Source organism: Grus americana, chromosome 2 (assembly GCF_028858705.1).
Source record: "Grus americana isolate bGruAme1 chromosome 2, bGruAme1.mat, whole genome shotgun sequence".
NCBI lineage: Eukaryota > Metazoa > Chordata > Aves > Gruiformes > Gruidae > Grus > Grus americana.
Window position 1 is genome coordinate 84,492,253 of NC_072853.1, and position 13,019 is coordinate 84,505,271.

At 36.3% G+C, this 13,019-nt stretch overlaps 1 protein-coding gene across 1 annotated transcript in view; it reads right to left on the reverse strand.

Moving 5' to 3' along the window:
* Positions 1 to 11,210, reverse strand: part of CDH18 (cadherin 18) — a 581,148-nt gene extending 569,938 nt beyond the window's left edge. The window contains exon 1 of the mRNA XM_054817515.1: positions 11,133 to 11,210. The gene's annotated coding sequence lies outside the window, so the exon portion shown is untranslated. The remainder of the gene's footprint in view (positions 1 to 11,132) is intronic.
* Positions 11,211 to 13,019: the final 1,809 nt, after the last annotated feature.

A 13,019-nucleotide genomic window follows, 5' to 3' on the forward strand; every position in this document is an offset into this window, starting at 1 on the left:
TCATCTTATTGATGAATATATCTATCAGAGCCACGTAGGTTAAAAATAGAAACTTGTTGTTTTTACACTGTATTCAAGTGCAATGTATCAGTTTTGAATATGCCCTCTCACTTCTCTGTAAGGAGTAAAAGTTAGTTACAGAAGTTTGTAGATTTTCTGCTTGTTTAGCAATTATTTATCAACAGCAGAACAGATTTCCTCAGCTAGAAGACTGGTTTATCCCATAGGCTACCCAGAAGGTTAATCATTATAAATTACTTTATTGACCCATGGCTCTGCTCAGCATCCTGCGCTTCAGTGAACCGAGCAATCAACACATGCTAAATGCAGGTAAGGGGGCCATTCACAGCAAAATATTACTCCTGAAAAAGCATGCTGTTTTATCACGATGCACAGTTTGTTTCCGTTTCAGTTTCTCTGGTGGGTAGATTTTATTTTTGAAAAACCTGGATCATTGGGACTTTTCAGTTTTCAAATACAACCTTCTGAATTGTGGTTATATGGACATGGGTTGTATAGCTTTAGGTATCTATATGCACTTGTTTGTATGTGTTTACATATAAACAAATTGTAGCTGTAATCCTCATGAAGGTTACATTCTGGCATGTCAAATACAATTCTCAGTCTAGATAATACATAATAAAATAAGTTGTTCACCTACTTATAACTCAATATAAATCATCCAATATAATTCATTATGAGACACTAAGTCTAGACGCAGTTTGGTGAAACAAACTATGGGACAGGAGCACTTTGTGTTGTAGAGGCAACGGTAGAGGCAAAAGTCACATTAAATATCTTTGTGTCATCATTTCAACATCTGAAGAGTAGAAATAGATTTGCTTGTTGCCTCATATGAATGCTTTCAGTGCAGTGTTTAAATTAAGGCGCCTGGAAAACTGAGTTGAATTCTGTTAAATATTTTTTATTCTCACAGTACATTAATGGGAATATTTTCTAGGTAACTCTAGTACTATCCTTGCATCATTCATTCTGTAATTGGCAAAATCACCAATATTCAAAACAAATTAAAAGTAAGGAAAGGAGTCTTGTGGTTTTACTCTCAGTAATTTTTAATTTAAGTCACTAACTTGAGAAGGAAATTCTGCATGGTGAAAGAGGAACGTTTTTATCTTTATGCAGTTCCAATGTATCAAGTTTAGATTTTGAGTGTTTTCTTCATTGATTTAATCCATATTTACTTGTGTGAAATAAATCTGGCAATCCCTGATGATATATATACATTAAAGATTGTTTTAAATCTTGAAAGTTTTAAGCTGCTGTTGAATATTTTCAACAGTGTTCCTGGACTTTCTGAATTTTATGAATTATATCTACAAGAATCAGGTTTACAGTCATTCAACAAAAGCATAACACCTTAACCTACCATAATAGGACTATCCTCTTCCTGAGAAGGGAAGAAAAAGGGCAGAAATGTCCATTAGTGCAAAAGAATAACATGGAGATTTGTCAGAAAATATAACATGGATAGAAAGGTGGTGTTATATTTCTTTAGTCCTGGTGAAGATAAACAATCCTATGTGTCTGGCTGTCCTGGTTTTGGCTGAGATAGAGTTAATTTTCTTTCTAGTATCTGGTATAGTGCTGTGTTTTGGATTTAGGATGAGAGTAATATTGATAACACGCTGATGGTTTTAGTTGTTGCTGGGTAGTTGCAGTGCCTACACTAAGTCCAGGACTTTTCAGCTTCCCCCGCCCTGCCAGGTGCAGCAGAAGCTGGGAGAGCACAGCCAGGACAGCTGGCCCAGGCTGGCCACAGGAATAGTCCCTGCCATAGAACATCATGCTCCGGATGTAACTGGGGAAGCTAGTCGGGAGGTGGGATCGCTGCTCAGAAACAGACTGGGCATCAGGTTTGGGTTTGGTTTGTTTTGGTTTTTTTTCTTTCTGCATGTGGTGAGCAATTGCATTTGTGCATCACTTGTATTATTGTTGTTATTGTTGTTATTGTTATTATTATTATCTTCCTTAGTTATCCTGTTAAACTGTCTTTATCTCAACCCATGAGGTTTTTTTCCATTCTCCTCCCCATCCCCTTGGTGGGGAGGGGTGAGTGAGCAGCTGCGTGGTGCTCAGTTACCAGCTGGGGTTAAACCATGACACTCTCTTACTAAAGGCAGAAGAATTGGGAAGAGAAAGAGATCACAGCATTTTCTGCCCGCGTGAAATATTTATCTAATTGATGTAAAGAGTACCTATCACTTTAGTGGCTAGAGACTTATCTCCAAAAAAACCAAATCCCAAATAAACCCCAAAACAAAGACCAAACCCAACCCAGACAAAAAAATAAGCCCCACAAAACCCCCAAAACAAATCCTCCAAAGCCTTCAACAATTCTTATTCCCCAAAATAAGAAATTCCATATTGCTATAGACTGGAATGGCTGACTTTAAGTTCTTTTCTTAATAAAGTATAGTATTTGTTTCCTGCCCTACCCACTCTGCTCCCCTTACCCCCGCCACACACACACACACACACACACACACACACACACGAGACAGAAATCCTTCTACAAAGAGAAAGAGAAAAGAAACTGAGGAATGTGATACAGTCTTTGAGACACCAAATAAAAAGAAAAAAAAAACAACTAAAGTTATATCAGGACATTAGCAGCTTTCTGTTTCTGGGTACAGAAGACTTCAATGAAATTTTTATTTTAAAATAGGTATATTCAGCAGAGAACACTTCAAGCTGATTTTGCAGTATACCATCCAAGAAAATGCCAGTTGCTTTTCAGCAAAAGTTCTAGTCATGCAACATTGTGTAAGATCAATGACTGGTTTCTTAATATGTACGTGAAGCCATGTCATGCAGTAGAAATGAAGGGACATTGACCCATAAGAGTTCCATATACCGTGCAGGCTGAAATAACTGGGGCTGAGTCAGGTAATCGATGACAAACTCATTTTTACTTCTTCAGTGTGATTTTTTGCTCTTGAATTTTCCTTTCGTATGCATACATATTTGTTACTTGTAATCCTTTCACATATTGTACAGCATTTCTCCCTGGATTTTAGCGTAGATCTAAAAATTCTCCAGATATCTTGTGAAAGTAAAGATGATAAATATTTAGAGAAATAGAAAACACTGTAGCGGTATTGCTCAGATTTGCATAGCCAGTAAGATTGGATTTCGAATTACTGTCTGAAAAATGTTCATGCTGAAGCATTCAGTGATTCCTCTTGAAAATTTTAAACCATGACAGAGTCAAAGAAAATACATGAAGGTAAACCAGAATGGAGAATTACAGTATGTCATTTATTTCTTGGTAACTGTCTATATGCAGACTCTCATGCCAAGGTTTATATGAAGTAATGAAAGATATCTCTCCTCAGTGGAACATGTTTAAACTGTTGTGGGTGAGTTAATCCTCACATCCTGTAATTCCTGACATCCGCTTCTCACACATACCGGTGTGTATCAACCACACAAACTGACAGCAGTTCTTGCAGTGGGGCTTCTCCAAAGTTTTGACAGGAACACTTAGTTGTGAAAACAGGTGAAGATGTTAATGGGTTTCATATATTCATATATATATATGCATATATATATTATTAGGAACACAATAAATTGGTAGAAATTTACATGCCTAAGAGAATTATATAACCATCAGACTAAGGATTTAATAACTGTGAGGGTGGGGGGCTGTTGGGTTTTTTTAGATTGATATATAATATAGTTAGATAGGATTTGTACATTCTATTTTCTCTCTCCCTAGTACCATTTGATCTAATTATTTAACTTATCAAGTTTGATATGTCCCAGACATGTTGCATTTGCTGCACTTGGGCAAGTCATTGAAAAGATGAGCTAGAGTGGGGAGGAGGTTGCCCCTTATGTTGGGGCCCTGGAGGGGATAATAGTTGCTCCCCAGAAAAGTGAAGTCACATTACCATGCCATCTTAGAATAAGGTACAACTTTGAACAAATTTCTTCAACAGTATGAAAATAGCTTGTGACAAGATCTATTAATTGTATCCCTGCACCGTTTCACTGATGTAATTTTCCTGGTCCCACGTATCTGGAATTAGTCAGGTCAGATAACTGGTAAGCAGTTGTCCAAGGTCTTAGATATGTCAAACAATACATGGATATGCAATGCAAAAGGAACATGTCTATCCCCAGAGTGTTTTCTCTGACCTTCAAAGTAATGTCTGCATGACATATCTACCTGGAGAGGTTTCTGGCCATGCAATCCAGGAACAATTTTCCTTTTTTAATTGACACTAGAGATTTCATGCTTTGCTCCAGCTTTGCTAGTGATAAGCAGTTTCATAACAACTATAATTCTGGCCACTGCTACATATTTTATTGGCATAAGGTAATAAAGAGTACATACTGATCACATTGCTGCAATTTTGCTAATTAACTTCTATACTTCACTACAAGATGTTGTTTGAAAATCATCAAGAAAGTGCTTGGTGTACAACAGTACATAGTGTTAATGGGCAAACACCCAAGACTGGGTGCCTTGAACATCATCCAAGATTACGTGAAGCTGCTTCAAATTTTCTGTGTCTCAAAATAGGGCTGGGATCTTGAAAGTAGGTTTCCCTGTAAAACATTTACTTGTGATTTCGTTTAAGAAGATAATTTCAAATGCTGGTTTCCCATACTATTTTGAGAAGGTATAGCCTGTTATAAGTTAAATGATAAAAATATGAAGGATACATTTATATTCTTTAATCTAACTCAAGAAAATGCACCAGATGCAGGAATTGTCAGATGACGTAAAAAAAAAAAAAAAACCAAACCAAATCCCCCCAAAAAACCACAAATGAACCAGTAATGTCCATTCACTTTCACTTAAGTTACATGTTTTTCTGTGTTTGTGTACAAGCCAATGAGTTTGTTCTTATATTTCCAGTTAAAAGGTACAATTTTGGTTTCAGAACTGTCCCTATACACATATCAGTACAGCTGCATTGCATAGAACTTAGAACTATTGATGAGTCTTTGGAAGCAAGGAAGAGCAAAGTACTGCCATCTATTTTCAGGAGTTTTTAGAACTCAGTGAACTCTGTGTACTCCTATGAAAAACAGATTTATAGAACAATTAAAAGTAAGATAATGTATTTCTTTTTTGCTTTCTGGCATACATAATTTCAATAGGGTACAAAACATTCATACTCTAATTGTTAAATATTCTAATCCACAAAGAGCTGTCATTACTGATTAATGCACAGTATTAAGAACAAACCTGTTGTTTCACTATGTTCAAGGAAAAATTGTATTACAATACTTTTTGACAGTTAATTGTGTTCACCTTTGACATCTTGCCCAAAAGTGAATTTGTGGGGCTTTTGGATGAGTGGTTTTTTTGCTGTTTAATATCTGATAACTGGAGAGAAGAAAAAAAATTCAGAGTCCCATCTCCTAAATCAGTTACAAAGAGTTCTGGGGGGAAAAATGAGCAAGATGTATAAATAATTAAAATGTTGCTATAGCTTTGTTACTGCTGTAAGCACATTAATTCTCAGTGTTACAAATCTGCCAGAGAAGGACAAGATACTTCTCACTGTCAGCTGCTCTGAAGGACTTTGTTCACTTACTTAATACTCCACGGACCAGTGTTAATAATTGCTGTTCAGAGAAAGATTTGTCCATGCCTTGTTCCAGAGCCTAAAATAGTCAGTATTTTGCAAAGCAACAGCACTTTTGGCTCAGTTCTTAATATTTTGAAATTCAAGTAAACCCAAAAATTTTAAGAACTTTTCTCCCAACTGTACTGCGTGCTTCAATGGTATTTTGTTGCATGCTGCACAGCAAAGTCTTTCTACTATCTCACAATATTGAACCAGATGATGTTAACCAACTACTTTCAATATCAGGGAAAATAACATTTTGTTGTTAGTATCCTGCCATCTGATGATCTGCATTTTTTGGTAGCACCTTTCTCATGACTTGTATCCTGAAGTGACTTCATATCATAAATGATAAACCCTTTTCTGCTATGGAACACAGAGAACATGGTTGGGTTCTACATGACTGTATTGTTAACAATTGCAAATTCACTATAACGGGTGTGTGTACATCTGTGTGGAATACGGACAGTAAAGGATAAGTCTAAATATAGGTAGAATTAGAGATATATGCATATGTATATATTTAGGTTTAACGCAAGGATTGTATGCAAATATGAGGAAGCTGCAGGCTGTTCTTTCAACGCAAGCTGCACGGCTAGATCCAACATAAACAGGAGTTGGGAAATACCACCATTTGCTAAGTTAATGTTAATTTTTTTTGCAGCAAAGCAATTAAGAGCAAGAGCTCTTGCTTTTTATTACATTATGAGGTGTATTTTATTTTGTGCTGTTACTATTTGTCTTTAAAATGTCTTGACAATACATACATTAATTGCTTTTATAAACTTCTCTACTTCTAAAATCTAGACACATGAATGATTCCCTGTATATATTATGGAAAAATATGAAACAGGAAAAAAAATCTTAAGTGTTTCTTATTTGAGTACATGTCTGAAGAATTGTTTTTTATCAATCTTTAAACATTCATCAGAGATAAATGATTTATTCATGCTTAATAGAGCATCCCAGACTTTTGCAGGTTTCATTAGCTGAAGTTTGAGTGACTTCTGTTTGCCATAATAATACTTTACATTTATACAACAATTTTCATTCAAAAGTATTTCAAAGTGCTTTGCTTACTGTGTGTATATAAGGGATAAATTAACCAACCAGTAAATTAGAGTTACTTCTGGAGTGAAACTCTGCAGGAACTTTATGGCAAGAATCTTGTATGAATTTATTTTATTTTATTTTTTTTTTTAATGAAATGTCATTGATTTCAAGGATTTGGGCCTTAAATAAAGTCAGGATAACTAATAAGTATACCAGCTCAGCTTTGGTGACTGTTCATGTACACAGTTAATTACTTGAAATGCAAGCGAGTCACAACTTTAGCCACCTTTTAGCAAAGAAAAAGCCCTCTTCCACTGATGGTAAGCTAATTTCTATGATGCAATATTTCCTATGTGCTAATAAAGTAGTTACTGAAGATCATGTGCTGCCATGAGTCTGAACTGTTAGTTATGTATCTCAGAAACAATACTTGAGTTTTTTCAGGTTATGATAATTTTGATTATATTGCATGAGCCTCAAACTAAGGCTGTTTCCCTGTCTATGCAGCAGTAAACACGATGTCTTCAGATGCTGGTTAGAATTTCTAACCGCTGCTTAACAGAACAAAGCTCTTACTTGCATGTCATAAGATAGTTGCTATAAACGTGCATAAATTGAGAGACTATTCAGATCTGTAGTATAACCAAGAAAGGACATAATTTTTTAGCTTTAAAAAAAGAATTAAAAAATCCAACTTGGCCAGATTATTCTCCTATGTCATGAATGTAGAGCACCACAATGGATGTCAGTTCTTTTTTTATTTTCTTTTTTTCTCGAATGGAGCTGGTAGTGTTGGAATCTCTCCAAGCTAGATAATGTAAAGTAGCAAGTTGTTCAAGGTGGGTAAAGTCATGTATCAAAGTGGAATTTTTTTTCTTTCAAGGTTGGAAGGAATAAGAAAATTCTTCAAAACCAGAACAGGTGGACAACTATTTTGCATGTCTTTTGGCACTTGTGTTTCTCCTGGCCTCACCTCAGCATGCTGCCGCAGTGCTTGCAAACACCTTGCTGTGCTTTACAACAAATCTATTACTTTTTTCTTAATCTGCATTTGGCTATTCAGTAGTTATTTCTAACTTCCACAAGGAATAGTACAAACTTCACAACTAATTTCACGTGCAGTGGTGCAATGAATTTACAGGAACTACTACAGGTGTAATAGGCAGAACAAAGGATGTTAGAATTTGGTCCACAGTAACTTCAGTGCAGCTACTCACGAGTAGATGTTTGCAGAATTGAAACTACCTTTCTGTCTCACTTTGTGCAATTAAGTCATCCAAAAATCCTGGTGGCACACTCTGCCTTTTCTCTGAAAGAAAGCTGTGTAAGTGAAGAGTATGTCTGTTCTATATCCTAGCAGGACAATAAAACAGTACTCAACAGGATAACTTTTTTTTTTCTTTTCAATGCTAGCTGTACTGTTGGTCACAGTTACTGGAATAAGTAAATTTAACCTTTTTAGACATTAGTGGTGCTTCATATTCAGTCTGATCAGACTGTTAACTTGACTTAGTAACCCCCAAAATTACTTCAAAGTACTGTGATCTTGCTGAATGTTGTTTCTTCTCCTTTATGAGGCACAAGATAACTTCAAAACATAACCAACTGGCAGTGGAAGAACTATCTTCTTTTAATTATTTGCATTGAAAAACAAACCAAACCAAAACTAAACCAAACCAAAAAAAGATTGTAGTTGCTCCGTATTAGTAAAATAGTCTAAACCCAGAATAAATTCTTTCAAGCAGGACTTTTTTTTGGTAACGAGACTAGTAACCAGCTATATCTGTTTAATGCAGCTTGCTGTGTGATATCATAGGAGGAAAGAGCCCCCTAATGGCTTCAAGTTATCTAGGAAAATAAAAATAAATTTGACTTTCTGTGAATTCAAGCTGGAAAGCAATGCAAAATCAGGTTCAAAAAGGCCAGATTAGTCTGCTTGAGAAAAAGATGATACAACTGAATCAATTTAAAGTGTTACAAAAGGTCCAGATTAACAGTATTACAGACGCAAAATAAAAGGCACCATTTGTTATATGTAACCTCTTAAAATCTTTTTGATTTGAGTTTTTTCATCTATTTTTCCTGAATTTGATAAAAGAAGATGCTTTACACTGTAAATCTTTAATGTGGAAATGAATAACATATTTCATGAGTATAAACTTAACTAATTGTTTGGGCTTCTGATTTTATGTGTTTTTTTAAAAAAATAATGCTCAAATGGAATATTCCCTTTGCAAAAATAAATGCTTTTTAACATTATTTGGAGTTTCATGGTTACAGTGTAACCTGAATACTAACAAATGCTAATCTGGAAAGAATCATATCACTGTCTTTGAAATCACAGAATTAGCATGATTTTATTTCCAATCACAAAATTATAAGGTATATTTAAAGAGCACAGGTATAGTAAAAAGGCTTTTCAGAAAGAAAAGAGAGAGATTAATAAGATCTGTAAGAAGCTTTTGAGCATATGTAAAGGATTATTTTTGCAAGTCAAACTGCCCATGAAATATTTTGAGACAGGCCTTAAGTTTTGTAAGGAGCCAAAGTGAATTAGACATCCAATTATTTTTGCTCCTTATAAAATTCTGCCTATATTTAGTAGATCTAACTCTTGATACCCAGGTGTTTGTCTTACTGTTAAAATTTTCAGTCAGTTAATTAAAATGTAAAGGCTTTCTCTCCATTATTTATGGTCAGATTCTGACACTGACTCCATAGTCAATGTATGCAGTTCCCACCTCTAGCAACATTTCATAGAGTAAAATACCACTCAATGAAAGCTAAGGTGGCAAAATGTGCCCCCAAGTGATTTTCTTGCTACCTGGAAGGAAGGAAACATTGAAATTACTGACATGGATCAATTATGTATATAAAAAGCAACACAGACATTATTCATAGAGAAAATATAAAGAAATAAAACACCACAGATGCTACAGTTTAAGTAAGCTTTTGGGTTTGGCTCATCAGTTTACTTCTTGTTTTACCAGTGATTCTTCATATAATACATTATAGAAGATGAATCTGTCTCTTAAGCCTTGCATATTTTGTTCACATGGTCACTTAGGCACCCCTTCAAATTATTGTCAGTTTTAGAAAAAATCTATATATGCCTAAGGACCCCAACATTTATAATGTCTTTTACAAATTATAAATAATCATTTTGGTAACTGTGGGAATTTCACTTCACATTTGGGATTTTGAGACATCATTAAGTATTTGAGTATGGTGCTTTATATAAATATATAACAAATATCTGAGTAGAGAAAGAGAGGAATGTGCTTTTCTGTATTTGTGATTTTGTCATTGGATAAAACGGATTACAATTAGGTGTATAGTCTAGCACGAGCAGCCTGCTATAGGCAGTTTCTTAACTGGACAAAGCATTGGAAAGTTGTACTTGGTTGGGTGAAAATCTACTTAAACTCTTGGCTTAGACTGATGCCTCTACTTCACTCAGAGCGAGTAATCACAATAGCTGGTATTTGAAAAATTCCTTTCATTTTGGAGCAAGAAGCAGAGTGCACAAACTGATGAGGAAGGTGGTGCAGATTATCAGAGTTGGAAGGAATATGTTACTAATGAAGTGACAGCGCTGTCTGCTTAGCGTTACGCTCCCGTGGCCTGTGAAACCCAAGTCACTCACTTTCCTGACTTGCTACATAACCAAAAGCTGGGTTATTTCGGTTTTAGCCTATCACCTTCAGAATCACAGCAACCTATCACCGCTACAGCAAAACCATTTCCAACACAGCCAAAGGAAATATGTAGAAAGTTTATGCAGAGCTAGGCAGTTAGGAGACAGTGGCGTCAATGTCACAGCAAAACAAGCCCTCAGTCCATGGGATGGCTGCTTCAGACATGCAGCACAGCGTAACAGAACATCCTAGGTTTCGTATTTCAGGTCATAAGCCTTGATCTTCGCTTTGCAGGCAGAATGTTAGCAATAACTACTGTATCTATAAAAAGATGGCAGTCTAATGCCATATTATTTAAGGCAGATCATGTTTGCGCAGCAGAGGTAAGCTTGCAGTCAAAAGACGGATACTGTTTCAAACTACTGACAAGCACTGAGAAATCCTCCAGGTAAATACCTACCTGCCTTCACAACATGTACAATAATGAATTAATAGGATGAGAGAGCTTGTGTGCTCTTATTACTCCAGACTGCTTAGCATGTGTGGGACAAGTTACATTAAAACATCACACAAGTAGTTAGAAATCATCTTTTCTGGCTGCTTCATTCCTATTTACTTGAAGGGTTAAGCATGATAAATGCAATGCACAAACCTGTTCTTAATTGTCTTTGGGTGTACATAATATTTGATACATGTCATCTGCGAGTGAAAGAAATTTAAGTGCAATAAATGCATTCCATAAACAGATGCCAAAGCTTGTATTTAACATGCAAGATACAAAAAAGAATAATTCCCTTTTTTAGCTGCTCAGAAAAGCAAAGGATAATTTCCTTACCTGGAAGATCAAACTCTGTATATCATCAGTACTATGTAAGCTAAGGGGACAGGATGAATTTTTGTCTTCCGTAATGAGCCTTTCTTCAGAGATGCAGAACATAAGAGATGTAATTATAAGTCAAACGAACTATTCCAACGTCCAGTCTGTTATCAGTTGCACTGGCTTAGAGCTGGCATCCTCTCGCAAATGAAAAAAGGTAGCTCAGCAAGTTGTCCACTGAAGGAGCTCGATATCAGTGTTATCAGGCACCGGCAGTCACATACTGATGCTATAGTGTGTTCAGTCTCCCTCTATTGCGTGCTTTCTCTCGCCTGCTCTCCCTCTCTCTCACCCTGACGTTCACTCAGCTCTGAGCCTGAGCTCCTTCTGCTGCTGTATAATCAATCTAGCCTGTCTGAATCTAATAGGCCTCTATTTAACCAGCCAATCAATAGCACAGATTCCGCTGCTGCTCCCCAGGGTCTTCGCCAGGAGTGGTAAAAACAATAAGAGTTTGGCCAGCAGTTTAAACAAGTATTTTTCATTATTTTATCTCCCTTAAAGAAAAATTGTTTAGGAGAGCCCAGGTTCAAAGCTATCTTTTTCTCTGTGTTTTTTCATGAGAGTTATATAAACATGCACATTGCACTGCACTAACATTCTGAACGCTTCTAAATTTTTACCCATTCTATATATTTTAGAATACATATCAACAAAATAAAAAAGAAAGAAAAGAAAATACACACACACTCTCCCCCCATCCCCCAATCTAGAAACAAACCTGCATGGCAAGCCTCAGGCTTTGAGTTCTGAAAAATCCAGTAGCAAGTTTTGTAACGTAGACCTGTTTATGGCAACTGTAGAAATTAAGCACCAAGCAAGAAGCAGGAGAATTGTACTTCACAGACTGCGCTTCTAACCCCTGTCATCTTAAACTAACTTCTTTCCTACACTGTTTATGTTTCAGCTTGTGTGATTATTTTTTATTTTTTTTAAAGAATTTTTCTGTATGGAAACAACACAGATTCAGATACAGGAAGAATTGGAGGTACAATATCTATTCACATGGGACAGCTTTTTCTGCTAAAACAATGATCAAAACTAACTGAAACATGGAGTTAGCAACAAATAGCTGTTGTACTTTAAAAGCATACCCTATCTTGTACTGCCCTGAGTTCCCCACATATGCAAGCAATAGAGTGTCTTTTAGTAGCTAAACCCAAAATTTCAGGATGGATATTAAATTTAGGAGCACTAAATCATAAGAACAGTAATTTGCAACCTGGTCATTCTGGTTGCAGTTCAAGATTATGAACCAGCTTTCATGGGGAAGTATCATGGTTTAACCCCAGCTGGCAACTGAGCCCCACGCAGCCGCTTGCTCATTCCCCCCTCAGTGGGATGGGGGAGAGAATCAGAAGAGTAAAAGTGAGAAAACTTGTGGGTTGAGATAAAGACAGTTTAATAGATAAAGCAAAAGTCATGCACACAAACAAATCAAACCAAGGAATTCATTCACCTCTTCCCATGGGCAGGCAGGTGTTCAGCCATCCCCAGGAAAGCAGGGCTCCATCATGTGTAACAGTTACTTGGAAGACAAATGCCATCACTCCGAACACCCCTCCTCTCCTTCCTCTTCCCCCTTATAAACTAAGCATGACATCATATGGTGTGGAATATCCCTTTGGTCAGTTTAGGTCAGCCGTCCTGTCTGTGTCCTCTCCCAACTTCTTGCGCATCCCCTGCTTTCTTAGAGGTAGCATAGGTCAAACCTCTTACTGAAGAATGAGAGCTGTAGTTTAACATCAGTATCTGACATAAGCACGTAAGCAAATAGATGTAGTGATAATTAAACTGGAGTTTCTTGTGATAACCTGGCTGATAGGGGTTTCTATTTGACTCACA